We start from the raw sequence: 9,324 nt of genomic DNA on the forward strand, positions 1-9,324 counted from the left end.
CATATACGATAGAAGGATCCCATGCTCCCACAGTCCTTCCAGCACATGTTAGGGGTCCTGGGGTAAAGAATGAGAAAGCCCATTTTATTTGCAAATATCCGGAAAGACCGGGGGGCTAATTCTCCTGCGATGTTTGCAAATTGAGTGATACCCCCTGTTTCCAGGGTAAGCAAATTTTGGGGAGTTTCTCACAGGAAGAAGAGTATGTTGCCAAAGTGATGTACGAGGGGAAGGATATTCTATAAGTTTATAAGTCTTAAGTAGTTTGTCCCATAAATCAATTGTGAATCGTGTGGTGGGAGTAGAATAGACTGAGACTGGCCTATGTTTCCTGGTAAGCCAGGGGAGAAATTTAAAGGAATGTGTCTGGGTGAGAGAATTTTCAATATCTATCCATCATTTGATACCAGGGGCAGACTGTCATAAAATAATGTGACTAATGTGTACCGTGTGTTAATGTTGCATGAAGATGGTTAGTCCAAACCCTCCACAAACCCTTGACCGACTTTGCAAGGTAAGAACATTTAATTCTAGGTTTTCTGCAATTCCAGATAAACCTGTTACATAGTGTTTGCAAAAGTGGCACGGAAGGATCCCAGGGCCATCACAGGTAAAACAAATACAGTAAACAGGGCAGGACATTCATTTAAATTACACTAATCTGACCAAACCAAGCGATATAATGAGGGCTCCAAGTTGCAATATCAAATTGTTATTGAATGGCAGAGTAATTTGCATGAAGCAATCGCTTAAAGTCTTACCCGATATGAATGCCAAGGTATCGAAGAGACAGTGGTTTTCACTGAAACTCAAAATTTGACTCAAGAGTCTTAACAACAGGGGCAGGAATGTTGAGCTTCAGACTTGGGGGTAAATGTATCAATCTCCGGTTTTGTCAACTCGCGGGAGTTCGGCGAGATGACAGCTTAAATTTAAAGCGGCGCTGCCTTGTAAAGGGAAGTTTCCCTTTACAAGGCAGCGCCGCTTTAAATTTAAGCTGTCATCTCGCCGAACTCCCGCTAGTTAACAAAACCGGAGATTGATACATTTACCCCTTGGAGTTATTTATCTTGTATCCAGACAATAAAGAGTAAGTTGCAAGAGCTTTAAAACGGTTAGGCAGGGACATCAGGGGTTCGGAGTCAACAGAACGTCATTGGCGAATAATAACGGTTTGTATTGAGAGAGGCCAATTTTTTTATATCTGTATTCAGTCGGATTGTGGATGCAAGGGGTTCAATATAATATATAAGGCATAAAGTGAGGCTGAAAGAGGAGATCCTTTTCTGGTGCCATTGTTTACCCTAAATTCTAAGGAAGTCTGTCCATTAGTCAAAACCTCTGGGGAAGGGTTATTATAAAACGTTTGGATTGCACTATAAAAAATTGCCATGAAGGGCGAAATGTTGTAGTGTGCGGAACATAAAAGACCATGAAATTCTATCAAAGCCCTTTTCGGCGTCAATCACGAAAATGCAGAAGGAGTTTTACATTTGTTAATATGTGTGCATTTTTATTTCTAATGGTAATTGAGGGTCTGATTGAAGAACACTGATCATATGTGTTTGGTAACTATATATTCTTTGTAGAATGGCTGCATAGCTAGTGTGTATAGTTACAAGTGTAAATTGCATAATTCGGAGTTTACTGTAGTTAAACAGGAGAAGAACATTCTACCTATTACCATAGTTACACAAGGACAACAGTCAGTATTCACCTGAAACTCCATATTCTTCTTCTGGTGTTTTCATCTCTCCCTTGCTACAAGCTCATGAAAGTTTGTTTTATCTGTCAGTTTATTTTCCCTGCAACATCCCTTCTGTTGTTTAATCAGCCTGCTGTACTACTTGCTCATCTACTCCCTACCCATGCTACAGTTATTTCAGTCCTCTAGCTTATCATTGTACTTTCAAATCTACTCAAGGCTTTGTCTGCCATCACAAATATGAAGAAATGATAGAGTTTGAACCACTCTCCTCTCTCATGACTCTGCAATAACTCAGCTACTCCATCACCTTTGCCTTATTACTCTCCATTCAACACTTCCACCCATGACTCCCCCACATGGCTCCCCACATCATGACTCTATGCTATCCAGACATCCAGGAATAAACTATATCTACTGCAGCCTTACTCTGCACTACTTCTCTGAATACGCAGGACATTGCAACTAGGTAATTCTATTTTTTTGCTATTTTACTCATAAATCCCATTGTTTGCCAAATTATTTTTCTTCCTCTGCTTTCATGGCATTATCTTTAGGACTATATCATCTATCACCCGTCCTGCAACACACAACTCTTTCCACATTGCACCTTCATTACTTCACTCACCTCTAGTTAACACTCATGAACTATTTTCCTATTTAAATTCAATAACTTTAAGAGTCTCACCCAGTTGCCAGAAACTAAAAGGACACACATCTTACAATCATTTTTCCTACCTTTCTTCTTTCCTGCTTCTATTAGCTGGTGATATATCACCTAATCCAGGTCCCCCTTACTGCTCCCACACATATATATCTGAATGCTACAGCAATCCGGCAAACCTCAAACACATCACCTGTCTCCCCTCTCTTCTAAAGTCCTTTATCATCATCATCATCATCATTTATTTATATAGCGCCAGCAAATTCCGTAGCGCTTTACAATTGGGAACAAACATTAAACCAAACTTAAACTATTGCTTTTCATACATAGGTCTTTACATTCAATCTAGGTGCATTACTGCACAAATGTTTTACTCTACTTCCCTGCTTTCTCTGCATATTGCCAGCTAAATGCCTCCTTTTGTTTTATTTATAGATATATATATATATATATATATATATATATATGGCATATATATATATATATATATATATATATATATATATATATATATATGACACATATATATATATATATATATATATATATATAAAACACATATATATATATATATATATATATATATATATATAGGACATATATATATGACACACACACACATATATATATATATATATATATATATATATATATATATATATATGTGCCATATATATATATATACATATATGTCATGTGTATATATATATATATATATATATATATATATATATATATATATATATATATGTATGTGTTAAATATATATATATGTATATGTGTCATATATATATATATATGTACAATGATAGCACAAAATATATAAACAAGTGGCTGAAAGCTACTTACCCATATGTTGATTGTAGAAGCCTCTCTGCTCCTTGATGCTCCTCTACTTCTAAAGCTTTAGTTTAAGTCTGGTTTGGTTTAACTGACTTGAAATCCTTCCTCTCAGCAAACTGACAGGGTGTGTCTGTTTGAATTACAGAGCCAGTGATGGGCGTTTCCTTTTAAAGAGAAGGTGGGTGTGTCACCTGTCCATCAAGCTAAGGCTGGGGGAGTAGTATCAGGTATAAAAGCTTGTTTATATCATTTGTGCACTGAGATCAATGCTGGGGAAGCTGGCTGGTCTTGAGAGAGCTGAACTATGTCTAGCTAGCGTTTAGGGTCTCCAAGAAATGCTATGAAATCTGTACGGTGTCAAAACATTTACCATCCTGACAATAAAACTACATAAAAAGGAAGAAGTTGTTCGCGTGTGCTTTTGCAGTAGCGGGCTCTTGCCACAAGTGGTGTCAGAAGTGGGATGCTCCGGGAAGCAAGTTTCCGCTACCCAACCCGCGTAGACATCAACATGGAGGAAGTAGTGAGAACCCTCGTGAATGTGCCCGCTGCACAGCAAGAGCTGCAAGCTCAGATGCTACGAGTCGCCGAGGCACAGGTGGAAAACACACGGCTCTTAAGAGAAGAGTTAAGCCAGGTGAGGCATGACAGAAATGAACCACCTGGTCCGGTTCTGCAGAAAATGTCACCAGCTGATGACGTAGAACATATCTGGTGTCTTTTGAGAGACTTGCAAAAAGGGCAAAATGGCCTCCTAAAGATTGGGCTGGGAGACTGGCGCCTTATCTGACTGGTGAAGCTCAGCGAGCTTATATGGATCTAGATGAGGAACGGGCCTCTGATTATTTGTGCCTAAAGTCTGAGATATTGGCTCGCATTGGAGTTTCCGGGCCAGGCCGAGCCCAGCGCTACCACCAGTGGCGCTATGTTAAGGATTATTGAAGTTCTGGCGATAGATCACTGAATCCGGGGGCTGAACCGCGATTTGCAAAGGTGGGTTCTGCAATCAGACCCACACACTTATGAAGAGCTTGCCACCATGGTAGAAAGGTTTTGTGCGCTACAGCAAATGACTAAAGAACCTGCATTTGTGCCAAAGCCGCTGCCACGCCAAAAGCCAGGTTTCACAATCCTTGCTACGGACAGAGTTCCAGGTGCAAAGCCGTCTAATCTGAAGTGTTTTGAATGTGGTGAGCCAGGCCACTTTAAGGCAGAGTGTCCTAAACTACCGGAACCCACGGACTGTACATATTGGGCCTGCTTTTCCAAGCTGTTTTACCATGAGTCCCACATCAGGAAGTCCTTGTTTGTTCCGGGTGACTGTGCTAATCAACCAGAACCTTGTTCTGGCCTTGGTTGACTCGGGGAGTGAACTCTCATTGGTTTCCAGCTTGCCTTACCCGAAACCATAACTTCTCGGTTGCCCAAGGTGAAGGTTCTTTGCGTACATGGCACGACAGAGGAGTATGAAAGAACAATACTACCAGTCACACTCAAAGACAAAACTGTTATGGTGGTAGCTGCCATAGCACCTAAACTCCCATATCCACTCATTTTGGGGCGAGACTTCCCACTGTTTAATGATGTCCTCGGTGAGCGGATCCGGCCGGACATGCCGGCAATTGATGCAACGGTCGGAAGCCCGGTCTTAAAGGAACCGCCTAAGAATCCACAACATCTGGGCATTGATCTTTGGGAACCGCCAAACCGGAATGCCATCCTGGGAGTCACAGCAGGAGTTCCACAAAAGCATCCACCTGCGGGGAAACATGGACAGTCCAAACTAGCATTGGTCGGTGATGTCGCAGATGAGCCCACTCCGCCTGTCAGTGAGGATACGGACTGGTCCGCAATACCAATTTTGTTTCCTCTGCAGGACTTTGCTCGAGACCAACTTAATGATGCCACTTTGGAACATGCCTTCAAAAGTGTGACTGAGGTAAATGGGGTAGCGAAAGCCGCCCAGCCTGCAGAAGGTAAACCATATTTTATTGTTAAAAATAATTTCCTGTATAGAGTTGCTAATGTACAGGGGGGAAAAGTAGAACAATTAATGGTTCCTCAGGTCCATGTACCCCTAGTGTTAAAAGCAGCACACACACATGTCTGTGGGAGACACCTAGGGGAGGATAAAACACGAGAACAAGTTATGCTTAGGTTTTACTGGCCCGGTGTACACATGGCAGTGAAAAAGTATTGCCGGTCCTGTCCCATTTGTCAGAGAACCTGTCCCAAACCCATGTACAGGGCACCTCTCATTCCAATACCAATGGTACAAGTTCCCTTTGAACGGATAGATATGGACCTTGTGGGGCCACTGGAAAAATCTGCACGTGGGCACCAATATATACTAGTGGTGCTTGACTATGCAACCAGGTATCCAGAGGCAATTCCCCTACGAAAAATAAAGTCCAGCACCATAGCTAAGGAACTTGTATTGATGTTTACACGCTTGGGAATACCCAAAGAAATTCTCACAGATCAGGTTACTCCATTTATGTCTAAACTGATGAAGGACATGTGCCAGTTGCTAGGGGTTACAGCGCTTCACACCTCTGTATACCATCCACAAACAGATGGCTTGGTGGAACGCTTTAACCGCACATTAAAGCACATGCTCAGGAAAGCAGTGGTTCAAGAGATAAAAGATTGGGACACTCTTATTCCCTGTTTGATGTTTGCCATCCGTGAGGTACCTCAAGCTTCAACAGGGTTTAGTCCCTTTGAGCTATTGTTTGGGAGACAGCCCAGGGGTATCTTGGATATGTTAAAAGAAGGGTGGGAGCAGCAAGGTCCCAGGGAGCCAAATCTGGTACAATTTGTGTCCCAAATGTATGAGAGGCTAGGAAAGATAGGGCCCATTGTGCAGCAACATGTAAAAGAGGCTCAGGAACGACAGAGGAAAAGTTATGATAAAAGTGCTGTTGTTCGATCTTTGAAGCCTGGAGACAAGGTCCTAGTCCTGGTTCCCACCCAGGAAAGCAAACTTTTCGCCCATTGGCAGGGTCCATATGAAATTCTAGAGGCTGTCGGTTCTGTCAATTACAGAGTCCGCCAGTTAGGTAGGAGAAGGGAGGAGCAAATATATCATGTTAACCTCCTTAAACCTTGGCATGAGGAAACCTCTCCTCAGGTAGTGAGTACTGCCTTTGAAAAGTCTGAAGTGCCCATAGAGCCAGCTTTGTCCATTCAGCAGAGACAACAGACTGAAGAAATGATTCGCCGGAACAGGGATGTCTTCTCTTCCATTCCTGGGTGCACTACCTTAATCAAACACGACATTGTCACTGCGCCAGGAGTCATTGTAAAGCAGAAGCCATATCGTATTACAGAAGCCAGATGGGTGGACGTGAGATAGGAGGTCGAGAAGATGCTCCAGTTAGATGTGATTGAAAAGTCCACTAGTGAGTGGAATAGTCCTATTGTGCTTGTCCCGAAACCCAATGGGACAATTAGGTTCTGAAATGACTTTAGGCGCCTAAACAGTATGTCGCAGTTTGATGCCTATCCGATGCCACGTGTGGATAAACTAGTGGAAAATCTTGCTGGTAGCAATTATTTAACAACCCTTGATCTAACAAAGGGTTATTGGCAAGTTCCCCTGACTTCCACAGCCAAGCCAAAGACTGCGTTTTCCACCCTTGATTGTCTCTATCAATATAGAGTCCTACCCTTTGGATTGCATGGGGCACCTGCCACCTTCCAAAGGGCCATGAATAAATTGCTACGACCTCACACAGCTTATGCAGCCGCTTACCTGGATGATATAGTGATTTATACCCCAGACTGGGGATCACATTTAGCCAAAGTTGAGGCAGTCTTAGCTTCATTAAGGTCAGCAGGGTTAACAGCTAACGCAGAGAAATGTGCCATAGCCATGAGAGAAGCCAAATATTTGGGGTACATTGTTGGTCGAGGGCATGTCAAACCCCAGCTAGACAAAGTGGAGGCAGTCAAAAATTGGGCAAGACCAGAGAAAAAGTCACAGTTAAGAACCTTTTTAGGCTTAGTAGGTTACTACAGGCGGTTTTTAAGTCACTTCGCCACTAGAGCTGCTCCACTAACGGACATGTTAAAAAAAAGTTGTCCAGATAGATTAACCTGGTCTGACTCTGCAGAAACCGCCTGGTCTGATCTTCGGTTAGCTCTTTGTTCCTCCCCAGTGCTACAAGCACCGGATTTTACCCGGAGGTTCTTCCTCCAAACTGATGCTTCTGGTGTTGGCTTAGGTGCAGTCTTGTCACAGGAGAAGAATGGAGTAGAAAATCCTGTCCTGTACCTAAGTCGTAAGTTGCTTCCAAGGGAACAAAAATATGCCACTGTGGAGAAAGAATGTCTCACCATAAAATGGGCTACAGAAGCTCTGCGCTATTATCTCCTAGGCAGAGAGTTCACCTTAATAACAGATCATGCACCATTGAGATGGATGCAGAACAACCGGGAGGTAAATGCCAAGGTAACCTGCTGGTTCTTGGCACTGCAACCTTTCAAGTTCTCAGTAGAACATAGACCCGGGATTCTACACAAAAATGCAGATGCGTTGTCACGAAAATATGCGCTCCCCCCCCTACTTGGAGATGCTAGGGGGAGGGATATGTAACAAAAGGAGGCATTTAGCTGACAATATGCAGAGAAAGCAGGGAAGTAGAGTAAAATATTTGTGCAGTAATGCACCTAGATTGAATTTAAAGACCTATGTATGAAAAGCAATAGTTTAAGTTTGGTTTAACTTACATGACTTGAAATCCTTCCTCTCAGCAAACAGACAGGGTGTGTCTGTTTGAATTACAGAGCCATTGATGGGCGTTTCCTTTTAAAGAGAAGGTGGGTGTGTCACCTGTCCATCAAGCTAAGGCTGGGGGAGGAGTATCAGGTATAAAAGCTTGTTTATATCATTTGTGCACTGAGATCAACGCTGGGGAAGCTGGCTGGTCTTGAGAGAGCTGAACTATGTCTAGCTAGCTCTTTAGGGTCTCCAAGAAATGCTGTGAAATCTGTACGGTGTCAAAACATTTACCATCCTGACAATAAAACTACATAAAAAGGGAGAAGTTGTTCACGTGTGCTTCTGCAGTAGCGGGCTCTTGCCACAATATATATATATATATATATATATATATATATATATAGATATATATATATATGAATTGGATGGCACTATTGCAGGCACAATATGAATTGGGGACACGATAGCGTGGCATTTGTGAATTTTTGGTAGTACTGTGTAGCATAACATGGCACTACTGTGTGGGATAACATTGGGGACACTCCTGTGTGGCATAATATTGTTTGGGGGCACTACTGTGTGGCATAGGGGGGCTGACTATACTAAACTATAGGTGGGATGCCGTTCTATACTAAACTATAGGGAGGGGGGCTGCACAGAGAACACTATAGGGAGGGGGTGATGGGACCTTTAATTTAATGCTGAGGTGTTTTGGGTCTATAATTGAATGTGGGGAGGAGGGCTATTTATTAAATGTGAATATTATTTAATGCTGGGAATGGTTGTGGGAAATGGATGTATAAAATGTAAATGCTATTAATTTATTGCTGGGGCTGTATGGAGGAAGGGTATCAGGTTTATTTATTAAATGAGAATACTATTAATTTAATGTTGGGGCTGGAGGAAGGCCTAAGTATTAATTGTGGGTCCTATTTATTTAATGCCGGGGCTGGTTGGAATTTTCTAAATGTACCCATTATTTTTTCCAAATAGGGCCCTCAACATTAAAGGATCCAGACAAGCCGCAACTAAGAAAAACAGCAGCCAAGGATGGTAAAAGTGACAAGAACAGGTAGGACAGTCTGTCAAATGTTCTGAGTCTAGTGCAGGCTTGGCTAACCTGTGGTACTCCGGTGTTGTGAAACTACAAGTCGCAGCATACCGGTCCAGCAATAAGCTGCTATATATTGGCAAAGTATGCTGGGGCTTGTAGTTTCACAACACCTGGAGTGCCATAGGTTAGTCAAGCCTGGTCTAGTGGGACAATCCTGATTTTTGGTGTCTGTTCTGCACAATCTAAGGGGCAGGTCAACACTGTGTACTCTTTATATACACACTACATTCTTTATATACTACACGATGGTGCTAGCTGTCCTTTGTGAGCTG

Source organism: Mixophyes fleayi, chromosome 5, assembly GCF_038048845.1.
Source record: "Mixophyes fleayi isolate aMixFle1 chromosome 5, aMixFle1.hap1, whole genome shotgun sequence".
NCBI classification, from domain to species: Eukaryota; Metazoa; Chordata; class Amphibia; order Anura; family Limnodynastidae; genus Mixophyes; species Mixophyes fleayi.